General features: G+C 47.7%; 1 long non-coding RNA gene and 1 pseudogene across 2 annotated transcripts; one reads left to right on the top strand and one right to left on the bottom strand.

Annotated features, from left to right (window-relative positions):
* The first annotated feature begins 56 nt into the window (after positions 1 to 56).
* On the top strand, positions 57 to 16,022 carry LOC137762109 (uncharacterized). 2 transcript variants are annotated; one of them, XR_011073492.1, is made up of 6 exons: positions 57 to 179; positions 6,259 to 6,318; positions 10,763 to 12,716; positions 13,238 to 13,367; positions 14,051 to 14,708; positions 14,859 to 16,022. It is a non-coding gene; the product is annotated as an uncharacterized lncRNA (long non-coding RNA). The 2 variants fall into 2 exon arrangements; XR_011073491.1 differs by lacking the exon at positions 6,259 to 6,318.
* Positions 16,023 to 22,444: 6,422 nt separating this feature from the next.
* On the bottom strand, positions 22,445 to 22,914 carry LOC137760975 (histone H3.3A-like; annotated as a pseudogene).
* Positions 22,915 to 23,370: the final 456 nt, after the last annotated feature.

The following is a 23,370-nucleotide window of genomic DNA, read 5'->3' as shown; positions in this document are numbered from 1 at the left end:
CGCCCCGCCCCATCACTCCCCACCTCGCCCCGGCCTCAGAACCCGCCTCCGCAGCCCGAGAGCGCCAGGCCTGGACAGGAATCCGGGCAGGGGCGCGGGCAGCTGTCCTTTCCGTGAACCTCTAGCCTCCCGCGGCGAGGAGATCTGCAGGGCGGGAGTGCATGGCCCGCAGGCGTAAGGTAAGCCCAGGCTGAACCAGGTACGCGCACCGAGTTAGGCACGGGCAGACCTAGTGTACGGCGATACAGGCACAGGTACAGCCGCGTACTTTCAGACCTAACTAAGTATGCCGAAGGTACAGTACGGGACACAGGCGTTGGTCCACACACACGGCTGGAGGCAGAGCCATAGTTATCAAGACAGGTACACCCAGGCAGGCACTATTCGCATTGAGACAGGAACACTCAACAGGTACACCGTGATTGGAGCAGGTACACAGAGCTGGGGCCCCATCCAGGGCCAGGTACAATTTTTTCTGAAATAAGGACCTTGCCAGGATAGAAGGGCAAGTACAACCTGCCTTGTCCCAGCTGGAAAGACTTGCAGCCAGGACCAGGAGCTCCCATTCCAGGGCACCAGGTGCCACCTTTGTCGCTTTTGAAACCACCAATGATCCCACCTAGCCAAGTCCCTGCTTTGTTGTCTGGTCATCTTTAAAGACCCCCAAATACCTCTTCTTCTGTGTCTCCCAGGCACAGGACCCCCAGGGGCTGGCCTCCAGGAGAGGGGGAAAACGAGGCTCCTTCCGTTGTGCCAGCACACGTGCTCGCTCACCGCTACTCCTGCCCAGTGCTGTGTGTACTGTAGACGTAATCTTCAGAACAGCCCCTTTTATAGTTGGGAAAAATTCAGTGAAAAGTGCAGTATATTTAGACATTCATTCATTGTAGTAACTACCTTTACGGTAGTAAAAATATTAAGTAATGAGTCCAGGTTAATAATCATAATGATGATAAGTCAACCACAGCGATAATGCCTCGCATTTATGGAGCACTTGCTGGGCGGCAGGCACTGTGCCAGCGCCTTGCAGACACTTCCGTGCCTTTGCATCTCCTATCTCAGCCCCGGGAGTGCCCTCCCCTTCTTCCCTCCCTACTGCTGCCTGGCCAATTCTATTCCTCTTTTTGATGATGTCACCTCCTCTGTGAGGCCTGCCCAGACTCCTTTGGTGCTGAGTTGCTTCCTCCTCGGTGCTCCCACAGCACCCTGCCTATGACCCTACGTGCCGGATTGTGATTGCCAGCCTGGACCGCCTCCTGGGCCAGGACCGGGCTGGGACTCCGCCCGTACTCCCAGGCCCTGTGCTGCCCAGCACTGTGCCAGAGGGAGCCAGCAGGACTGGGCGATGAGTCACACAGCTCCGTGTCCTCCCAGAGTGAGCCGCAGTCTCGCTCTCTTCCGGCTCATGAAGGCGGCTCTTTCCTGAGAAGCTGACTGTCTTCTGCAGAACCCAGGACTGCTCTGGTGAAACCCTGATCCACTTCTAGCTGGATTTTGCAAACTTTGGCCCGAATCCCCAGGAGCCCTCTGGATCTAATGTGCTCAGTCCACCCGCTCCCCGCCCCCCCCACCGCCACCCCCATCCCTTGAACGCCCATCTCAGTGGCTGGGCTTGCCAACTTCCTTCCTGGAGCCTTCCTGCTCTCCTGCCACCTGCTTGCACCTGGCTAGCCTGAGTGGGGTCTGCAGAGCTCCAGGACTGGTCGCCCCCTGGGCGGGGGGGCGAGGAGAGGCTGGAGAGGGAAAGGTCCCAGGAATTACCTAGGACTTTGGTAGCTCCACCGGGCAGCTCAGACTGGGAAGGACACAGGAGCTAGGTCACCACTGTAGGAAGTGTGGGCAGGCTGCCCCCAAGCCTTAGCAGTGTGGCCGCAGAAGTTCAGTTCCACAAGCCCTCCTGGAAATGGAGAAAGGGCCAGATCCCTCCCATGTTTTGAGGCTCCTAATATATTTTAAAAAGACTTGTCGGACTTCCCCGGAGGTCTAGAGGTTAAGACTCTGCGCTTCCACTGCAGGGGGTGTGGATTCGATCCCTGGTCAGGGAACTAAGGTCCCACATGTCACACAGCATGGCCAAAAAAAAAAAAAAAAAGGACTTGTCACACTAGGAGCTATAAATATTGAAGTATGTTTTAAAATTCAGTTGAACAAATGAACTCTTTCATCGTGTATTCAAATGCAGTGTAGTACATTTGGGCTACTGACAAGATAATTGGAGGGTTTGTTTTAAAAATATATTACTTCCTCGGAGAAACGGCTGATTCTAGGGCTGGGATAGGGAAAAAAGTGAGCTTGGAGTGTCTTGTGGTGCCAGAGTTAGGAAGTGCCCCAAACTCAAAAGGGTAGGAGTGTGTCAAACGGACTCGGGAGCCAAAAGCTCCCAATGGCCAAAGCTGCAACAATTAGAGCAATAAAATAGATAATGGAGTATTAGATAGTAACCCAAAGTATAAAATCCATATCCCTGAGTTGGTACTGGTAGAAATAAATTGTTGAATAAATAACTAGCTGGGTGGGGCCAGGGTAGAGACAAATCTTACAAATAACACATGTAGGTTCTCCCTTCTCCAGGCTAATTATCCTCTCCTCTTCCTTTGAATGTGCCCTGGGCTTAGTGACTTGCTTCTAAATCACAGAGTAGGGAAAGGGAACAATAGGAAGTGTATGGTGGAGACACCTGGCAGACACCACCTTGACCGAGTGATCACGGTTACCACCACCCCATGATAAGTCAAGTGGCTATCACGTGCCCCCAACAGTATGTGATGAGGAGGGCAATTCATCCCTGTGGTATTCTTCCCCAAACCCGTAACCCCAGAGAAAAACCTCAGACAAACTCCCATTGAAGGCCATTCTACAAAATACTTGATCAGGACTCCTCAAAACTGAAAGGGTCACGAAAAGCACGGAAAGACAGAAGCAGACCAGAGGACATGAAGAGACACGCCGGGTGGATGCAGTATAGTTCCTGGTTGGATCCTGGAACAGAGAGAGCATTAATGGAAAAGCTGGTAAAATCCAAATAAGGTCTGGATTTTAGTTAATAGAGATGTACCAATTTTTTTCTTTTTTTTTTTGCTTTGACAAAGGTACCACAGTGGTATGAGATGATCACATTAGGGGAAACTGAAACTATGTGGGGGTATGCGGGAACTTTCTCTACTATCTTTACAACTCTTTTGTAAATTGAAAATTAATTCCAAAATTAAAAAGTTTATTTAAAAAATATGTATATAATTTCATGGGCCTTGTAGGTAAGAAGGTCAGATGGCTTTGTTCATTTCTATTGGTATATATCTATATATCCTATATATCTATATATCTATATCTATAGCTATATCTATATCTCTATATATCCTTTTGGTCTATGAGGTCCTGGCCAGATGGCGCCCCCTCTTCCCCCAGTTCAGCCATCCCTGCTCCCTGTTCTTTGCTGAACCTTGAATGCTCACATTCTGGACTGTTAGAGCTGGAAAGCCCCATAGAGACTGATTATCCCAGAACCTTTAGTTTATAGATGGAGAGACAGAGCAGGAAAGGGACTTGCCTCTGGCCACATGGCAAGTTAATTTTGGCAAAGTTGAGAATGGGACTAGCCAGGCTTTCTCCATCCCAGGCATCCCTGGCCCCATTTGCCAGAGACAGGGAGATCAGACCCACACAGGTGCTCAGAAATACTGGTGACTTAACTTGAGGACCTGATAAGGGCAATGCCTTACTCAAAGGAGAAGTAGAATCTCAGGTGTCTGTTGGAGAGAGCAGTGGCAGGGGACCCCTTTGGCCTCGCTGTGTGCTTGCTTAGCCAGTGAATCCTACCTGGTTTTGAAGATTTAGGAAGAGGCGGGGTCTGAAGGCAGGCAAAAGGGTGAGTTAGCTTGTCCCCCTACCCCCACTCCCACTCCTCCCCAGCCCCAAAGCCACTGCACTGAAGGGGCCTGAGAGAATCCTGCAAGGCCCTGATGGTATGCAGAACCTTGGGTCCCCAGTCCTGGGGTTGAACACTCCCCAGTCTGTACTGGTGGGGCACAACTTTGGTGAGATCCTTGAAGCTACCAGAGATAGCTTCCCTCGGGCCAGGAGAGTCCAGGCTGGGCTGAAGTGGTCCTGCTGCTGACCTTACTGGGGTGGACATTCATGCCCTCTGGCCCGAGATGGGGAGGGGCCTGCCCCTGTCCCGCTGCTGCCTGCCTCACTGTGTTTCCACACTGAACTGTAATGGTCTGGGGCACCACTGTCTCCCCACCTCACTGTGACTCCTTGAAGGCGGGTCCCTGGGACACGACCTGGCACAGATGTTGGTAAATCTGTGGTGAGTCAGTGAACGAGGCAGCCAGGGTTCCAGGTATGTTTTGCTGTGGACATCTCTGTTGCTTCCTCTTTGCCAAATCCAGCTCACAGATGTCCTCTTGTATCTGAAAAGGGCAGGCATAGGCCTGGGAACTGGGGAGTCTGAGGTTCACCTGGGCCTCCAGCTGAGCCATGTCTGAAAGGCTGGGTGGGAGTAGAGAACTAGAAGCTTCATGGGTGAACTTGCATCTGGGCCAAGTCTAACCACAGCTGGGCTGACGTCGACTCACGTGGTCAGTGTGGCCATCCACAGATGAGGTTGTCATTGAGACTAGTTCACAAGATCCTGGAGGTCACTAATGTGCAGCTCACATGCTGGTCAGAAGTTCTGAAGGGCTGTTTGAGATATCGCTGGTTGATAAACACACCACAGGAAACTTGCTGGTGTCTCTCCAGCACCCTTCGTCCGATTCCCCCTTCCTATTAGTGCTGGGAATTTCCCAGCCATGTGATCTGGTCAGAAATGACCCCATTCCAGCAGTGGGGCCTAACTGGCTTAAGCAAATCAATACATCTTATCCTTCAGGTTTGGTAATTGGTCAGGAAAGGGTACATGGCCCAAATCAGGCTAACCAGGTTAATGAGTCTCAATTCTGTGTCTTTTCTTTATGTTAACCGGGCAGCAAGCTCTCTGTTTCTTGCCAATCACAAGTGAGAAAAGCAAGTAGTCCCATGAGTTTCTGGAAGCCACCTTGTGACACTTCAGAGGAGGCAGAGCCAAGAGACTAGAAGAACACTGGTCCTCTGTAACAGCTGCTGGATCGAGCCTTGCCTGAAGCTATTCCTAGTTCTAGACTCTTTGCCTATGTAAGCCCATAAATTCTGTCACTCACAACCAAAAATATCCTTTATAATGATAACAATAATTACTTAATATTTCTTAAGTATACAATAATTACCTAAATACAGCTTAGGGGATAAAATCTTACAAAATGTGAGGTCTGTGGGGATGGTTTGGAAATAATAAAATAGACTCTTAGTGGTGAAAAGGTCAGCAAACTGCTGATCTAATTCAAGCTTTGCCACTTGGCACATGGTAAAACGAAGGCCCAGGGAGGTCTTGAGATTTGCTTGAGGTTTTATAGCTGCTCAGAGCCTCCTGACAAATTCTTGATGTTTAATGATAATAATTGGAATGCTTGAATTTCTATGCATTCCCTGTGAAATCATTGCTTTGTGTTTTTCTCTTTTCTTTTGTGTGTTTTTCCAAGAGACAGAGAAAGAATGGCAATAATCCTCTTCATTTTGCAAACAGGGAGGCAGAAGCCCAGAAAGGCTTACAGATTTGCCAAGATCACACAGAAAGGCAGTGGTAGAGCTGGTCCTGGAGGCCAAATGTCCTGAATGTCATTTCAGGTTCAGCCGCCTCCACCTCTCCTCTTGCGCTAGCCACCTCTGCCTCCTTTAGGGTAGGAGTAAAATGAAGGGTATGGTGGGGTCCCTTCATCTGGCCTTGCTTCTCAGCTGCTAAGTGATTAAAGAGGACTTTGAGTTGTACAGGCCAAAGAGATGATTGTAGGCCCTGGAAGATGGTCCTCCCGCCACCAACCTTAGGAAAACCAAGGCTGTAAGGCTCAGAGAAAACTCAGGATATTTCTGTTGCCAGCGCCTCCACAAGGGAGGTCAACCTGGAGAGATGGGAGGCTGTATGCATGAGATTCTGGCCTCCCAATCTATGTGACCCCACCTCTGACATCTACCCTCTCCTCCCCAAAAGCCTTCCACGACCCCCAACATTTTCAGTAGGCACAGGATTGATATGCCGGGTTGCACAGGCAGTGCACTGCACAATTTGGATTATGATCTCAATGGCGCCCCCTGGAGTTGTACAGTTCGCAGCTTGCACAAACATACAGGATGAGCCCAGGTTGTATTTCTCAACATGTTTGAACACTCCAATTGTTTTTACAGAGATCAATGACCTCACAAACCCTTTTTCGAATAAAGAAGATAATTTCTTTTTTTTGCAAGGTAAGAAGATATTTTGAGAAAATTTATTTTATTTTAGATCAGTCTGATTCCAAAGGTTGTATTAGAAAGTGTATATTTCGTAAGATTTGTTATTTTAAAGGCTACTTTTGACCCTTTCCTATTTAATAAATGATGCCAACTGTTTAATAGAATTTAAATTAATTTTATGAGGAAAATTAAGATTTATAGACAAATGAATTGAAAATATCTTGTTAGGCTTGATTTGGAGACTGAATGTATGCTGAAATTGTCATTATAGATTGAAATTTAACTACATGCTATGAATTAAAAAACAGATTTGCTTTCAATACATGGGAGTTTAGAATTTTGGCATCTTGTGCTTCATTTTTGTGATTTATTTGGTTATTTTCAAAACACATTTTGTGCTTTGTTTCTAAACGAAGAGATAAGAGAGAAGATATCTCCTCAAATAACCCATTTCAGGTATGAATATTACTGTTATTAGCTGTTATTTCCAAAAGATGAAAAGCTAAAATGGCTATATTTTCTCTTTTTCCTGTTGGTTTTTGAAGTACTAGAGGCATCTTGATGTTATACACAGATTTTTTTTTTTTTGAACAGGTGTTACATAAACAATGTAAAAGGTTCAAAAGGTACAGGTGTGTTTTGAGTAGAACCAAAATCTCCTTTCCATGGTCCTTAAAGTGTTTCTGTTCTCCAGGAACAACTGAAGTTAGCAATTTCTTGTGTATCTTTCCAGATAGAATCTATGCAGCCACAAGCAAATATTTGCTCACGTACATTCTGCTTTGTTTCTCTTTATTTTTATACAAACGAGGCCCTCTCTACAACCAGCTGCACCTTGCTTTTCTCACTTCCTAATAGACCTTTGAGATAATTCCATAATTTATTTAGGCAGTTTGTGACTGATAAGACATTTAGGTTGTTTCTGACCTTTAGCTATTACAAACAACACCGCAAGTAGACCCGCATCTGCTCACCACTTTGCAACTGCACAAATACATAGTAGGATGAATTCATCTTGCTGGGTCAAAGAGTGTCTTAGTTTGCTAGGGCTGCTGTAACAAAGTACTACAAACTGAATGGTTGAGCAACAGAAATTTATTATTTCACAGTTCTGGAGGCTGGAAGTCTGAGATCAGGTGGGGCCAGGTTGGCTCCTTCTGAGAACTGTCAGGGAGACTCTGTTCCAGGTCTCTTCCATGGCTCCTGGTGGTTTGCTGGCACTTTTTGGTGTCCCTTGGCTTGTAGCTGCATTACCTCATCTCAGCCTTGATGTTCACATGGTATTCTCCTTGTGTGTGTGTGTCTATGTCCACATTTCTCCTTTTTATAAGGATAACAGTCATGTTGGATGAGGACCCCTCTCCACTCCAGTATGACCTCATCTTAACTAATTCTATCCGTAATGTCCTGATTTCCAAATAGGGTCACATTCTGAGGTACTGAGGGTTAGGACTTCAACATGTGAATTTGATGGGGGGACACAATTCAACCCATAAGAAAGGGCACGTGAGCGCTGACCTTTAGAAGAATACTGCTAAATTGCTCTTCATAGAAATCGTACCATTACCTTCCCACCAGCAATGATGAAAACGGCCCATGTCACCATATCCTTGCCCCACCGTGGTCACCAGACGTTTTGATCTTTGCCAACCTGGTGGATGCAAAATGGTATCTCATTGTATTTCACTTACTGTAAGTGAGGATGAAGTTTCTTTTTTCTTACATTTGAGACCAATTTGCATTTTGGGGGCTGACTAGTTGTTTACGTCCTTTGCCTATTTTTCTATTGAATTATTGGTCTTTTATCCTTACTGATTCACAGGAGCTCTTTAAAGATAAGGGAAATTAGCTCTTTGTGATAGATTTCAAATATTTTCCTTTCCTATTCAGCTGTCATTTGACTTTGTATGTGTTTCTTTTTTCTTTCTTTTTTTTTTAAAATTTATTTCTTTCTTTATTTTTATTTTTGGCTGTGTTGGGTCTTCATTTCCGTGCGAGGGCTTTTCTGTAGTTGTGGCAAGCGGGGGCCACTCCTCATCGCAGTGCGCGGGCCTCTCACTGTCGCGGCCTCTCGTGTTGCGGAGCACAGGCTCCAGACGTGCAGGCTCAGTAGTTGTGGCTCACGGGCCCAGTTGCTCCGCGGCATGTGGGATCTTCCCAGACCAGGGCTCGAACCCGTGTCCCCTGCATTGGCAGGCAGATTCTCAACCACTGCGCCACCAGGGAAGCCCTCTTTTTTCTTAACTCAGGAAAAATTTTCAATTTTATGTAGAGAAACAGATCATTTTCTTGTATGGTTTGGGGTTTTTCTGTGATACGTAAGAAGGCCTCCATTCTTAAGATTATGACACAAATATGCCCATTTTTTTCTGACACATATATGGTTTCTTTTTTTTATGTATAGTTAAAAAAAAAATCTGTTGGAGGGAGTTCCCTGGTGGCCTAGTGGTTAGGATTCCAGCTTTCACTGCCATAGCCTGGGTTCAGTCCCTCAGTCGGGGAAGTGAGATCTTGTAAGCTGCGTGGCACAGCCAAAAAAATAAATAAAATAAAATAGGTTAGAATTAATTTTGGCACGGGTGTAAGGTAGGGACCCAATTTAGTTATCCTGGTGGATTCTTGGTGGTCCCAACAGTATTTATCAAATAACGTGTGAAAATTATGATCAGATGTAAGCAGTGTGTAGATAGGAGGAATTTACAGAAATATTTTCGTTAACTTTTTTTCCCAATTAACTTGTATTTCAGCATCAAATTTTGTTTTTTTAGGATTTTTGTCTTTAACCAGTGATCTATGATGGGTATAGACTATAAATTTGTTATTATAATAAAAATAATTTAAAATTGTTTCATAGGCAAAGCTACGCCAGGGGCTGGCAGTGTTCAGCTAAGTGATAAAAGGACTGAGTAACTGCGAATCACCGTTTGCCAAGCACTCAATCTCTCAATCAAGCAATGCCCTTTAAACAATTAATACAATGTTTGTTTGTTTTTTTGGCTGCACTGCACCGCATGTGGGATCTTAGTTCCTGGACCAGGGATCCAACCTGTGCCCCCTGCAGTGGAAGTTCAGAATCCTAACCACTGGACTGCCAGAGAAGTCCCAATACAAAGTATTTCTTAACTGATTAAAATACAGAAATTGAAACATAACCCAGTACTGCATGTAAAGACATGAATCCCCTGGGAAAACTCCTTAAGCCCTTGTTGGTTCATCTGAGGGGGTTAAGAGTTTGAATCCCAACTTCACCACCTCCTGGCCCTGCCACCTTGGGTAACTTGCTTGACATCTCTGTGCCGCATTTTTCTTCATCTATAAAATGGGGAAAGCAATAAGAGAAGGTTCTGTAGGGCCTGAAGTTTCTGCAGTTTGTGGGGGGGATCTTAAAAATTACAAATGTAAAGTGAAATGATAGACTAAACTCCCTGAAGTAAAATGGAATGGGGATGGATGTAAAATGAAAAGATTTTTCATGAAAAAGGTTTTGGCTGAAGGTTCAATATAATCCCATGTTAAGATGGCTGCCCCCAAACTAATGTGATCTTAGGCTGCATCTTTGGCGGTATAGATTGAGGATGAGGGAGGTGATAGCTGGAAGGTTGGGTTCAATTCTGGTTGCCATACCTTTGAGGGGACAGGGAGAGACCAGAGGCCAATTTGTGGAGGGCAAAGGATAGTGAGGAATTGGGGATCCTGACTTCAGAGAAGAGAGACTCGGGGGGCAGAGAAGGGAGCACCAATAACCCTGCCTGCTCCAAGGGCAGAACGCGGAGATGACAAGGCACTGAGAACCAACTCTGACAGAACTGTCCCACAATGAAAAGGATTGTGTTCAGAGGTAGTGAGCATCCTGTCACTGGTGGTATGCAAGAAGGATTAGGAAAGGATTCCTGCTTCGAGCTCTCAGTTTCAGCAAAAATACTAGACCTTACTGATAAAACATCCTTGTTGGCTATATATACACATATTGTAGTCAACAAATATGTAGTCCATATTTCCCCTATTTTAAGATGTACTTTAAGAAATGAATATTACTGAAACTGGGATTGTCTTACAATCAGTGTGTACACTTAGTGAATAACGCATCCTTCTTTCTGAAAAGTTGTTATTCAAGCATTTTTGAATCAGCAAATGAAGTGTACAATTTGGGAAGTTGTTCTGACAATCTGTATTTCATCTTACATTTGCCCTATTAGAATGTATGTCTTGAACTATAAGAAATCTATCTAAATAAATGATGTATATTAAAAAAAAAAATACAGCCTTCTCTTCATAGTGAAGCCATACTCAATCTATTGAATCTAGCAGCTGGTGACATTCCACCTTGTCACTGCCATCCTGGCATCAGAAATGGAACAGAGATAGGCTATTAAACCGGTTTTAACAAATTCAGGGCAGAAGGTTCTTGGCTGGGGGAAAAAAATTCCACTTATCAAGAGATGTTATTCCTTCAAAGGATGAGAACCTGTTTCTTCATGAAGAGAGTTTGGAGGGAGCTTTTTGTTCTGCGAGGCCAACATCTGGATTTGACTATGTCCATCCTCAAAAGGAGATTTCTCATAATGGACCGGACTCCAAACACTCAGAGCACAAGGACCGGTGCGTTTTCAAAAGGAGACACTTCCTGAGACGCGTGAGGGCCCTCGTGTCTCCGCAGCGCCAGCTCTGGAGGTCGGGGGAGGGCCCCGCGCCCTTGACGTCTAACTTTCACGCTGAAAGACTTTCCGTCACCTTCCGCCTCTCCGCCGTACTCCGGGAATTTGGGACCTGAATTCATTTAAAAACACTTGTGGTTTCAGGGAGGCTCTTTTTTATTATAAGGCTGCCAAGGAGATCTTACCATGAAAAACCATTTGAGAGACGAGAAAGAAGGAAGCCAGGCCAAGGCCGGCGCGGGCTGTGCGGTGGGTTTGGGAAGGATGCTACGCGGGGCCCGGCCACCTGCCGACCGCGCAGGCGGGTACGTGCCCGCTGAGGCGGGTTCGAATTCCGGCCCTGCGGGTCCTTTCCGACGCGACCTTGGGGGAAGTTGTGTAACCTCTGCGCCCCGCGACGCACTTTCCTGGAGCCCGGAACTGGAACGAAGCCTCTGGAAGCCCTGACATCAGAGGTGACGCGAGTCTTCGCAGGCGATGACTAGGCAAAACCCGCTGCCACTCCCTTTCCCGAGTCCCGGCCGCGCGGCGCGGGCGTGTCACCTCCGACCAGGTGTTTCTGGCTCCTTCAGCAGCTTCTCTACGGCCCCGCACCCCAGCGCCCCCGGGGCCCGCCAGACCCTCCCTGCCTCCTCGGCGACGCCGCCGGGCCTCTGATAACACAGCCCGTGGGCTGGGCTGTGGCGCCCCCTCGTGGTGACCGCAGGGAGGCGGGGCACGAGCACCTTATTGCCACATCTCAACCAAAGGAAGTCCTTTCTGGGGTCCAGCCTCGACCTCTCCTGGGGCCGTTTGAAGCATGAAAGTCAGGTCGTATGGAATCCAACCGTTCCTTTTCGAGGCTGGGCCGGGCCACCTTGAGGCCCAAATGGAAGGGACCACCTGGAGTGGGACCCTGCCAGCATTTCTCTGCCGAAAGGGCCCTTTGAGGAGTCAGGCTAAGGACTGTTGTGCTGGGGGTGCATGAGTGGGGATCTCACCTAGGTGTGGGAAGGACAGAGGGGCCCCCAAAGGAAGGATCGTAGTTTAGGGCTTTTGAGAAAAAAATAAGGACTGGGAGCGGAGCCTGTGCCTGAGGGAGGGTTTTGGTGCATCCCCCAACTCACTGACCTGGTCAGCTTCCCCCCACCTTCTCCTGGGACAGATTTTATCAGTGTTTCAGCAGTATTGGGGAAGGGCCTCAGTGAGCCATTTTTCTTAATAAAGCAAGAGGGACTCAAGTTAAGCACCAGGCAGAATGTCTCAATGATGAGAGATGTTGAACCTCAGAAAAGAAAGCAGAGGGGGGACCTTCCCATCAAGGCGAGCCCCCAGGTGAAGTGAGCTGTGGACAAAAGTGAGGCGGCCCCGGAAGCTCCCTGTCTATCCCGAAGGGCCTGTGCCTAGGGTGTAGTCCTTGGGGTCCCAGGATGGAAAGGCCTCTTGTGAGGTTCTTGGTGGCTCTGGCCCTTGGGCATGGGTTGAACCTGGGCAGGTGAGGATGGGCAGGGGGAGAAATCGAGGTCCAGAGTCATTGCTGCCCCCATCCCGGCCCACTTGGCAAAGTCATCTTCCTTCACCGCTCAGCTTGCCTCTTCTCTGGACAGTTCCTGATGCCCCTGAGAGGTCCTGCCGCCCCCCTGTCCCCCAGGTGCTCCCATCACTCCTGTCCTATGATGGTGGGCTCCAAGCCATCCTGCCCTCTGGGCTGTCGTGCTCCGTCCCGGCTCTCTCCTCCAGCACCCAGCGTGCTGTCCAGCACATCGCCAGTGCTCAGTGAGTATTTGATAACTTCAGTTGATTTGGGAAGGGCTCCAGGTCCTCCTTGGCTTTAGAATAGATTTGGGCAGGGGGAGAAGGAGGCTTGAGTGGTGGTGATCTGGGTTGTCCCTCCTCTTTCTGAACTGCCCTGTTTCAGACTCTGAGTCCCCAGGGAGGGTTACTGCCCCCTCCATTTAGACCCCCTCCTCACACTGCCTTAGGATCCCAGCCTATCCCCCTCCTCATCCAGCTTGGCCTCTGATTTCCCATGCTGGGCCCATCTCCCCTGCATGGCTGCCCTACTCACCCTGATCAGGCTCTGACCCTCACCCCGGGCTGCCCCCATGTATGGCTGCCCCCTCACCCCGTTTGTGTTCTGACACTCCAGGCCAGGCTGTCCCTTTAGGATAGACACTCTCCCCACCCCGCTGGGGCTCTGACACCCTGTGCCAGGCTGCCTCCCACAACGTGGACCCCTCCTCACCCGGCTGTGACACCCCCCTCCTGTCCGCCGTCGTTCTCCCACCCCCACGCAGATGTCTCCCTTGCTCTGCTGCCCCTGATGGTTTTCAGACTGAACGGTTCAGGAAGGAAGAAAGAGAAGAGGAGGAGCATAAAAAGTATTTTAACGGTGGAAATTTTCGTGCAAGCAAAACCTTGGAAAGAGTATGTAAAATAGAGCTACTCTGGTTCAAGGGGGGGAGGGGGGAGGAGGGGAAAGGGGAGGGGGCAAGAGTGAGCCTGGAGCCCCACCCACTGGGTCCTACTCTCTCAGAACTGTCATTAAATCCTGCCGGGGGTGGGGAGTGGGAGTAGGGAGGTGTTCCTTGGTGTACCATTTGGGAACTGCGGGAAAAGAATTCTGCCTAGAATAAAAAGGGTGCCACTTTGCAGCCACTAAGATGTCCTCTCTGAGCTTTTCTGAGAAGGTAGCTCCCACAGACAGAGGGATGGAGCTTGCTGGTAGCCGTTGCTGCTGCCTGGAAGATGGGTCTCTGAGGGGGCCAGAGGGCCCTGGGCAGGTGTTGGGGGCCTGTGGGTAGTGGGTCAGACTCTGCAGGACACAGGCTGTGAGTTACAGGACTTCTGCGTGCCAAGGCACCGGCCAGATCACCCCTTCCCCATTTGTGCCCCTTTGTGACCCTCTCTGTCCCCATCTCTGGTCACCTCCAGGAAGAGAACCTGGAAATTCTGCTTCGGTGGCTGAAGTAGATGTCACTGACTTTCCAATGGTCAAAAGTGAGCAACACTTCACAGTTTACAAAATACTTTCACATCCATTCACTGGTTGATTTGATCTTTGCAACTGTTGGTAAGGGTAGTGCTGTGGCTAATCCCTCCACCCCCAGCTTCCCTGGAGAGAAGAGGAAGTTGAGCATCAGGAGTTGCGTAAGTTGCCCTCAGCGGCAGAGAGGAGGCCCGGAATCCCAGCCTCCATTCCCAGCACCTTCCGGGCACCCTTGGCCTTTCCCCAGCCTCTCCCCACCCTGACTCTTCATCACGCTGACTGAGGTAATGAGCTTCTTTAGCCCGAGCCAAGTGTGAGGTTAGGGCTCCGGGTTAGGACTCTGTAGTCAGGCAGAAAACAGGTCAAGGGTCAGGACCTTTTCCCCAGAACCCCGGGGGGCAAGCTCTGAGCCCCCCCTCACTGGTGTGGGGGATTTGGAGTAGGATGACCATATAATTAGTCATCCAGATTAGAACACTTTAGAGAATGAAAGGGAGCGCTATTAATAATGACTCCATGGCTACAGCCGTGAACAGGGAGGTGAGGTCACTATTATGGTACCACCTGCCCAGCTGCTCCTTCTCCACCTCCACAGCCTCGGACCCCCAGACCTGATGCAGAACATTGGCCATTTACTGGGCATTTAGCAGTGCTGGACACTCCATAGAGCTTGCTTTATTAGATTTCCATGACAACGTGTGGCTGATTCACTTATTGTTCCCATTTTATTAATGCAGAGACTGAGGCCCAGAAGACTCTTGCCCAAGAACACACAGCTGGTAAGTGGTGGAGCTGGACTTTGAACCCAGGGAGCCTGGCTTCCCTTGACGGGATTATAATAACATTTTAATGAATTGGTTTTGCCCACAAGAATTGCCATGGGGGCTTCCCTGGTGGCACAGTGGTTAAGAATCTGCCTGCCAATATAGGGGACACCGGTTTGAGCCCTGGTCCGAGAAGATCCCACATGCCGCGGAGCAACTAAGCCCGTGCGCCACAACTACTGAGCCTGCGCTCTAGAGCCCGCGAGCCACAACTACTGAGCCCGTGTACCGCAACTACTGAAGCCTGCACACCTAGAGCCTGTGCTCTGCAACAAGAGAAGCCACTGCAATGAGAAGCCCGTGCACCGCAACGAAGAGCAGGCCCCGCTCGCCGCATCTCGAGAAAGCCCGCACGCAGCAGTGAAGACCAACACAGCCAAAAATAAATACATCGGAAAAAAAAAAAAAGAATTGTCATGGAATGGGGTTTCCCAATCTTTCATCAGACCTCTCCACCCGCCCCCGCCGCCCCCCACCCCAGTCTCTCTTAGCTGTCTTTAGCTCAGGGACATCATTAAAAGGACCTTTGAGTGGTGAGGGGATGTGTAGATGAGGAAGGGAGCAGGGAGTGGAAGAGTAGCGGCAGGATGAGAGTAGTAAAAGCTACCATTAATTAAACACTTACTGCGTACCAGCCTCTGTTTTAAGTGTTTTCAGTGTATTAACCTGTTTAATCCTCACAACACCCCCTATGAACCCCAAGTAACATTATGATTCCCATTTTACAGATGAGAAAACTGAGGCCACCTGCCCTCCATTATGCAGCTGGTAAGTGGTAGAGCCAGGACCACCCAGTTGGCTTAACCATCATGCAGTTTGTCCTTGAGGAAGAGGATGCTGCTGGCCCAGTGGTGGAGTCCCTCTAGCCTGCTTCCTCTAGGACACAGAACCTGGAAATTCTGCTTTGGTGGCTGAAGCAGATGTCACTGACTTCCTAATGGTACTCATCAGACAGTGAGCAGCACTTTGCAACTTTCAAGGAGGAGGGAGTCCACGGTCTGGCCTTTTGGGGGCGCCAGCCAAGGCTGTCCGACTCCCTCTTTGGCTCCGCCATCTCCCTGCAGGGGCGCAGGTGGGCAGAAGTGGAGCCTGATCCCTGCTGCCCTCCGCGGCAGCTCATTTTTCATTCATTTTCCTTAAATGCTTCTTGCTCTGTTTTTAAATCTAATTTTTCAGCTTCTTTTTTTATCTTCACTCAAGTTGCTTTAATGAAACGAAAACGTGTCTGTTTTCCCTCTGCTGGAGCTGCCTGGGGAATTTTAACATAAAACAAACAAGTTGGCTTTTAAAATTAAAATTTTATGGGTGGCATTTCCTCATTTAATGGGAGGCACAAAAGGCTGGAGCAAAACCAGTTAACACGGGGTTGGAACTCGGTGTTCAGCAAAATTAAGCAGCAGGAGCACAGTGTGCTGGGAGCCGTTAGGTCCGGGGGGCTGAGTGAGATGCGCAGACAGGCGGCGTGGAGGGCGGCGGCCGCCCAGCACCACTGTGCACCCCAGACGGCCCCACACACGTTTACATACAGCCCTCACCACCCCATCCCCTGCCCCCAGGACCCCATGCCCAGGTGCCTGTGTGCACACCTGCTCTGTACATTCAGATGGCAGGCGATTGTGTGGATGAGCAAACAGGGGTAGGGAATGGCTGCTTTGGATTCCTGGGGTGCTGGACACCGAGTCTGGAGAGGCATCCGTGAAAGAAGCTAAGGTCTCTGCAAAAGCCAGGATTCACTAGGGAATTAACGCCCCCGGGACAGTATGAGTCCCATCCTGTCTTGATCACGGCTGTGCCCCAGGCCCCAGACAGAACCAGGAGTGTGGTAGGTGCTCCACAAACACACGATGACCGAATGAATGACTTCATTCGGGGGAACTCAGCAGTGAATCACTCAAAGAGTCCTTATCGCCTACCATAGGACCCTTTTTTTTTTTTTGTAGAAATGGTGAAAATGCTACAGGATCCAAGGAGGCAGGGGCAGTCGTGGTGGGCTCACCATCTGAGAAGGGCTTTGTGAAACCAGCAAAGGCAGAGTGCAAAGGCAGCCAGGCCAGGGGTCTGGCAGGAGCAAAGGTCTGGAGGTGAGAGGTGGACGTGGCTGAATCTGGCCAGAAAGTACGGTGTGTGCAAGCAGAGGACTCTGGAGAGGTCAGAGGCAGCCAGGTTGTGAAGTGTGGGACGAGGAGCTTCGTTGGACTTTATCTCATGGGCAGTGGAGATCCACTGCAAGTTCCAAAGCAGATTGATATGCTCAGAGGTGGTTTCTGGGAGACTGATTCTGGAGGCTGGTAGGAGGGAAAGGAAGAGTCCAGCCTGGTTGGGGTGGCATTGGTCCAGGCTGAGCTGAGGACCTCAGGTTGGGTGGTCAAAGGGATGTGGGACCCTCCTGTGAGCTGGGGAGCCCTGGAGGAGGAGCAAGTTGGGGAAGTGGAGGTGTTCAGTGTGGCAACGCCAGCTCACCCGCAGGTGTGGACCTGACTGTGCTGACGACACAGGAAGTAGATTTCACACTGACATTTACAACCCGATCCTGTAAGTACTGGGCCCTGGTGCCACAGCCCTGGGAAAACAGGCCTCATAGCTTCAGAGAAAGGGCCTGGGAGACCTCTTTTGCTTCCTTCATCTCCATCCCACCCCCCCCACCCCTCAAGTGACTCTTTCTGTCCTACACTGGGGCAGCTTTCTCCCCATCCCTTCTGCCCTCTGACTCCTGATTCTGTGAAGAGGACCACTCTGGTTACTAGAATCACTAGCGCGGCAATAAGACAAGGAAAGCCGAGTGTCCCACCTACTCTGAGTTAGGAAATCTAGCTGGTCACCATGACGACCACCAGCAGCCTTAGTCTTCCCCAGTCAGGGCTTCAGACCCACAGGTGCGCTCCTGGACAGAGTCCTGCAGGCCCCAGACAGACCTCCAGCAGGGGTGTGGGCAGTGGGAGCTGGGTCCTGGCTCTCTTGGGAGGGTGTCTTTGAGGGAACATCTGAGGTTGGAGGAAGGGGTTTCCTGATACAGGTCTGTGCTCTGATCTGTGCCCATAGAAGAGTCGCATCTGAGGCGGGTCTGAGGATGCAGGTGAGGGTCTCTGAGACCAATTTGAGAAGCCTGAGGTTTATTTGTAAGTATCTTTGAGGCCTGTTTGAAGGCCTAAAGACTGGGTTGGCCTGATGACCAGTAGCATAAAACCAATAAAAATGTCCCAAGGCTAAGGCTGATATTGACCCTTCTCCCTCCATATAACAAAGAGAGTAAATCTGGCCAAACTTGCAGCGGGTTCTTATGGCCAGGGGGCTGGTAGAGAGGCTGTCTTTCCTTTGGTGATGGATGAAGTTTACCCCAAACTACAAAACAGTTGGCCAGAGCCCCCATTCTATCCCAACAACCAGCTGGCTGACCTCGACAAATCTGGCAAAGGCAATACACTTCTTGAGGACAACACCACCTGCCCATCTTCCAGGGGAGAGAGACACCATGCGCCCTATCTGAAATGGGTTTTTAAGTATGAATAGCAGTTCACCTGGTGAGCAAGGTGGGAAGGACCATATTGACTGAGTGACACTGGTGAAGACACGGAAATGTGAAACAGTTTTCTGTGGGCCAAGAGAACTACAAGTACATCAGTTTTCCTGGAGTCGAGAACTTGCAAGAGCTACCATGTGAGTATCACACAAAATAAACTAAGAGAGAGCACCTTGCAAACTGTTGAGTGCTACACAAAATGAGGCCTTGCTGTTACCGCCCATCTCTCTTGTTTATCATGGGAACCAAATGAGTCAGTGTGTGAAGTTGCATTGTAAACTGGAAAGTATGAAAATGTTAATTAATATATTTAGAGAGCAGAGAAATTAAGCGTGAGAATATGGAGATGGAGTAGACAATTAAAATATCTGCTAATTTCTCTCTTGAATTCACATTTTAGGCAATGTTTGTAAACTGAGAATTCTAATTACTTTTCTCCGTCACACCTCTTTTCAGATGAATACACTGTGAGAGAATTATAGTAGCTATTAAAAATACTGTCAATTTCCTGGTAGATCAGTTGGGACTCTTTATATAGCAAGTAACAGAAGACCCAGCACAAACTGGCTTACCCAGTAAAAGGAAGGTGTAGTTTTTATGTGATGTGAAAGTCCAAAGATAGCGTGAACTTCAAGATGGGTTTGATCCAGAGTTTGTTAATCCTGATGCTCAGGCTTGTTTCTCCATGTTGGGTACCAATAGTTCCTAGGCTTCTTCCTCCAAATGCTGGGAGAGAGCGGGGCGTCCCTTCAGCCAACCATCCAACAAAATTCCTGAGCTTCATGTCTGATTGGACTAACTTGGGTCATGTGAATGGGGAATGCCAGGGTCTGTTTGGCATAGGTCTGGATCAAGTGTCCATCCCTAAAAACAGTCACTGTGGGACACGAGAAGGTAGAGTGGACACCCACCATACCTGGGCACTCAAGCGGACAATGGAGCTTCAGGCGTGCAGACCTGGAGTCATGTTGGTTTCTGCCCTCATTGCTGGTTCAGCATCTAAACTCTCTCTTCCCTGTATCTCTTCCTTTGCAGGTGTGATACTGGTCCAGGCCTTGTCCCATGACCCCACATTTAAATTACTACCATTGTGGGTTTTTTTTAGCTGCTTACTCAGTCCCTAGCCTCTTTGCTTGCCAGTGCATTTTTCTTGATAGCTGCCCAAAACTTTAATCATAGAAAAGAACACATATTATAGCTGATGTGATGAGATGGGAAGCATGATTACAAAATTTAGCTATGGGAAAATTATCATCATTTGCCAAAGACCCAATTTTATCACTAGAAAACCCAGTAAAATTAACTCAAAACAATTAATTATGGCAAATAAAAGAGTTTTGTGAGATGTCGGAAACAAAATAAGAAAAAAGCTCTTTTCAATAACAACAATAATCAGTTTAAAAATATTGTAGCAGATTACCTGGAGAAGAGGGTTTTTACTTTTTTTTCTGTAACTTCATGAGGAAGCGCACTTGGGGATAGTTGGTTTGTGGAAATCAAGTTGGTTTCTAGCGGTGGAGACGCACATGACCTTGAATAAGACCCCTCCCCCCACCCTTTTTAAGAACATCACCAGGATGGATCCTTTATACAAGTAAGGCAAATACCACCTGTTTTTCTAGGAAGAGGCCTGGAAGAAGGAATCTAGGTGCAGGAAGGCAAACCAAGATGGTAATTATTCTGTTTTGTAATGACCGCATTTAAGTGGTTTGCTCTAGATGTGACCTGGTTTTATTGCCTGGGCTAGGAGCATAGGGGAATAGGGATTTTCAGGTGGAGAGAGAGAGAGAGAGAGGGAGGGAGAGAGGGAGAGAGAAAAAAGAGGAAGAGAAGAAGAAGGGGAAGAAGAGGAAGAAGAAAGAGGGGGAGGGGAGCCAGAAGAAGGGGCAGCCAGTGAGGTGACAAGCAGCCCCCCAGGACTGTGTGTGGAACACGTGAGCACCTATCCAGCTTCCCCAGATGCCAAGGTACAATTCTTAAAATATTGTAAACATAATTCTCAGGCAATAGAGAGTGAGCACAATCAAAATTTTATTTAACTCAATGAGAGTTGAGCAAAGCTGATTCAAAGGAGGATATGAGAAACTCGTATGAAAAACAATGATGGAATATGATGACTAAATTAGATACAAAATTGGTTAATATCCTACAAGGCAATAAAACCCTAACCTTTGGGGTTATTTTCTCCTCTGGATGGAAATCATTTGCACCTTATCAGTTTTCTACAAGTGAACATCTAACTTTACAGAGCATGGGCCTTGATCAATAGTAATTAGAATGTCAAACAAAGCTGCAGGCCCTAGAGAGTCAGCTGACTCTGGGTGGGCTTGTCGGCCAAGTCACAGGATGGGGAGAGATCTCACAGCCATCTTTTTGCCGATTTCCAAGTTTTGAATAGGACTAGGGGAAAGGAATCTCCTAGACGAATGTGCTTTGCACAATGGGAATTTGAGTGTTGGGGGCTCAGAGTCATTACAGATGGACCCCGAAAAGAAATGTGAGCCCAACTTCCACTAAGGTGAAGTGGGGCAAATAAGAGAAGGGTCATTTGGTGCCAGTGGCTTGGTGGTCTCCATGTGGGGATGGGAAGATGGGCTGTACCCACCCCTGTGCCATGTTTTGAAGTACCTCTCCTTGGACTCAGAGTTACACTAACCTTTTTATTTTCTGGAGGCTTTTTCCTGCTTTTTTTTTTTAACTAAATTTTTTATTGTGGTAAAATATACATATATACTTACATAACATAAAAATTACCATTTCAGTACTTTTAAAGTGTACAGGTCAGTGGCATTAAGTATATTCACATTGTTGTACAGCCATCACCACCTTCCATCTCCAGAACTTTTTCATCATCCCAAACTGAAACTCTGTACCTATTAAACACCAGATCCCCATTACCCCTTCCTCCTACTTCCTGGCGACGACCATTCTACTTTCCGTCTCTCTCAATTCAAATACTCTAGATACCTTATATAAGTGGAACCATACTGTATTTGTCTTTTTGTGACTGGTTTATTTCACTTAGCATAATTTTAAGGTTTATCCCGATTGTAGTCATGTATCAGGACTTCATTCCTTTTTTTTTGGATAAACAAGTGTATTTGTAAATTTAGTCAACGTACATAATTGACCTAAAAACTTCAATAGAAGGATAAATTTTAAAACCACTTGGAAAGCCATCTCTATGAAGTGATTTTTCCCAGGACCTTATACCAGCTGACACCATTTTAACCGGCAGAGGTTCCATGAGCTGAAGCTGTGTGTCCCTCCCCTACAGCAAGTTTACCCTAAGGGTTATTATAATACAAACTCCACAAGGAAAAGAAGTTTGGTATTGTTCCCTCTTGGTAGAGAAAAACTCAACCTAGTTATGAGACCAACCACAACACAAAGAAAAGCTGCACTAACTACTATATTAGTAATAGATGATGCTGGTGTGAATAACTTGTATTATATTCTAGAGCCCTTATAAATAAATCCCCCATAAGTGTCTGCATTATCAGCTAGAGGATTAGTTAACATGTGGTAAAATGAGGACTTACGCAAGGTATAACGTGCAAAGCATTTTACTACGTATGAAAAACAAGTACAGTCTAATTAGGAGAAAACCAACCGGACTCCATATCACACACACCTTAATGACAAGACTCCCCACCACATGTGAATGTAAAACATTTAATTAAAAAATGTTGACACTACAATATATAAAATAGCTATTATAAATGCACATAGTGTATTCTATAGCTGCAGGTTTACTTTTTTTTTTTTTTTTTAAGGAAACTGTAAGTTACACTGTGGTTAAGACTTGTATCTTCACCCTTGAAAAAGCCCACATTCTATCACAGTGATGTATGGTCAGACTTAACAGCCCCAATTGTAAACACTTGGATCAAGTCATAACCAGTTTACTGCAAAAGGACCCTGTACACATTTATCAATTCTAGTACCTTAACAGCTACCCACCAAGTCATTAACATACAGAAACATGCATCATGAGAAGCAAGAAATGTCACCCATCCCTTCTGCATATGAGCAACTTGTCACTCCTGAGCGACAGTGCTCATATCACTGGGGTCTGTGAACAGTCACTTTTCGCATTCATCCTGAGTGAAAGATGGAATGACTTAAGTACAAATGCAGCATATTATAAACAATTTCTTACAGAAGAAGTCACAAAGTAAACCAAAGTATTTTACAGAATTTACTACAAAACACCATAAAAACTTCCTTCACTTAAGCTCTCTCTCCCCGTATCCGGCGAGCCAACTGGATGTCTTTGGACATGATGGTGACTGTCTTTGCGTGGATGGCACACAGATTAGTATCTTCAAATAAAACCCACCAGGTACGCTTCACTAGCCTCCTGAAGCGCACCAATGGCGGCACTCTGAAACCTCAAGTCGGTTTTGAAATCCTGGGCGATCTCCCTCACCAACCTCTGGAACGGCAGCTTCGGGATCAGAAGCTCGGTGGATTTCTGGTAACGACGGATTTCTCCAAGAGCAAGGGTCCCGGCCCTGTAGCGATGAGGTTTTCTCATCCCGCCGGTAGAGGGGGCGCTTTCCCGGCCGCTTTAGTGGCCAGCCGTTTGCGGGGCGCTTTGCCACCCGTGGACTTACGAGCAGTCTGCTTGGTTCAGGCCATTTTCTTTCACCCAATGCCGAAGTCTTACACCGCTTCTCGGACCGCCGCGCCGCTCCTGCTGCCCAGTAAAGAGCTGCAGTTGCCGAGCTAATGGAAGAAGCTCCTCCGGCTAACGACCAAACCGCTCTGCGCCCTTCATTCCTTTTTAAGGCTTATTAATATTTCATTGCATGTATATACTATATTTTGCTTATTCTTTCATCCATCAGTGGACACTTGGGTTATTTCTACCTTTTGGCTATTGTGAATAATGCTGCTGTGCACGTGGGTGCACAAATATCTGTTTAAATCCCTGCTTTCAATTCTTTGGGGGTACATTCCTAGAGAAGGGATTGCTGGATCATATCATAATTCTATGCTTAATTTTTTGAGGAACCACTGCACTGTTTTCCACAGTAGCTGCACCATTTTACCTTTCCACCAGCAGTGCACAAGGGTTTCAATTTCTCCGCCTGC

The sequence above is a fragment of the Eschrichtius robustus genome, chromosome 3, assembly GCF_028021215.1.
Source record: "Eschrichtius robustus isolate mEscRob2 chromosome 3, mEscRob2.pri, whole genome shotgun sequence".
In the NCBI taxonomy this organism is placed as follows: Eukaryota; Metazoa; Chordata; class Mammalia; order Artiodactyla; family Eschrichtiidae; genus Eschrichtius; species Eschrichtius robustus.
The sequence above is the reverse complement of the archived record's forward strand: the minus strand, read 5'-3'. Positions and strand labels throughout refer to the sequence as shown.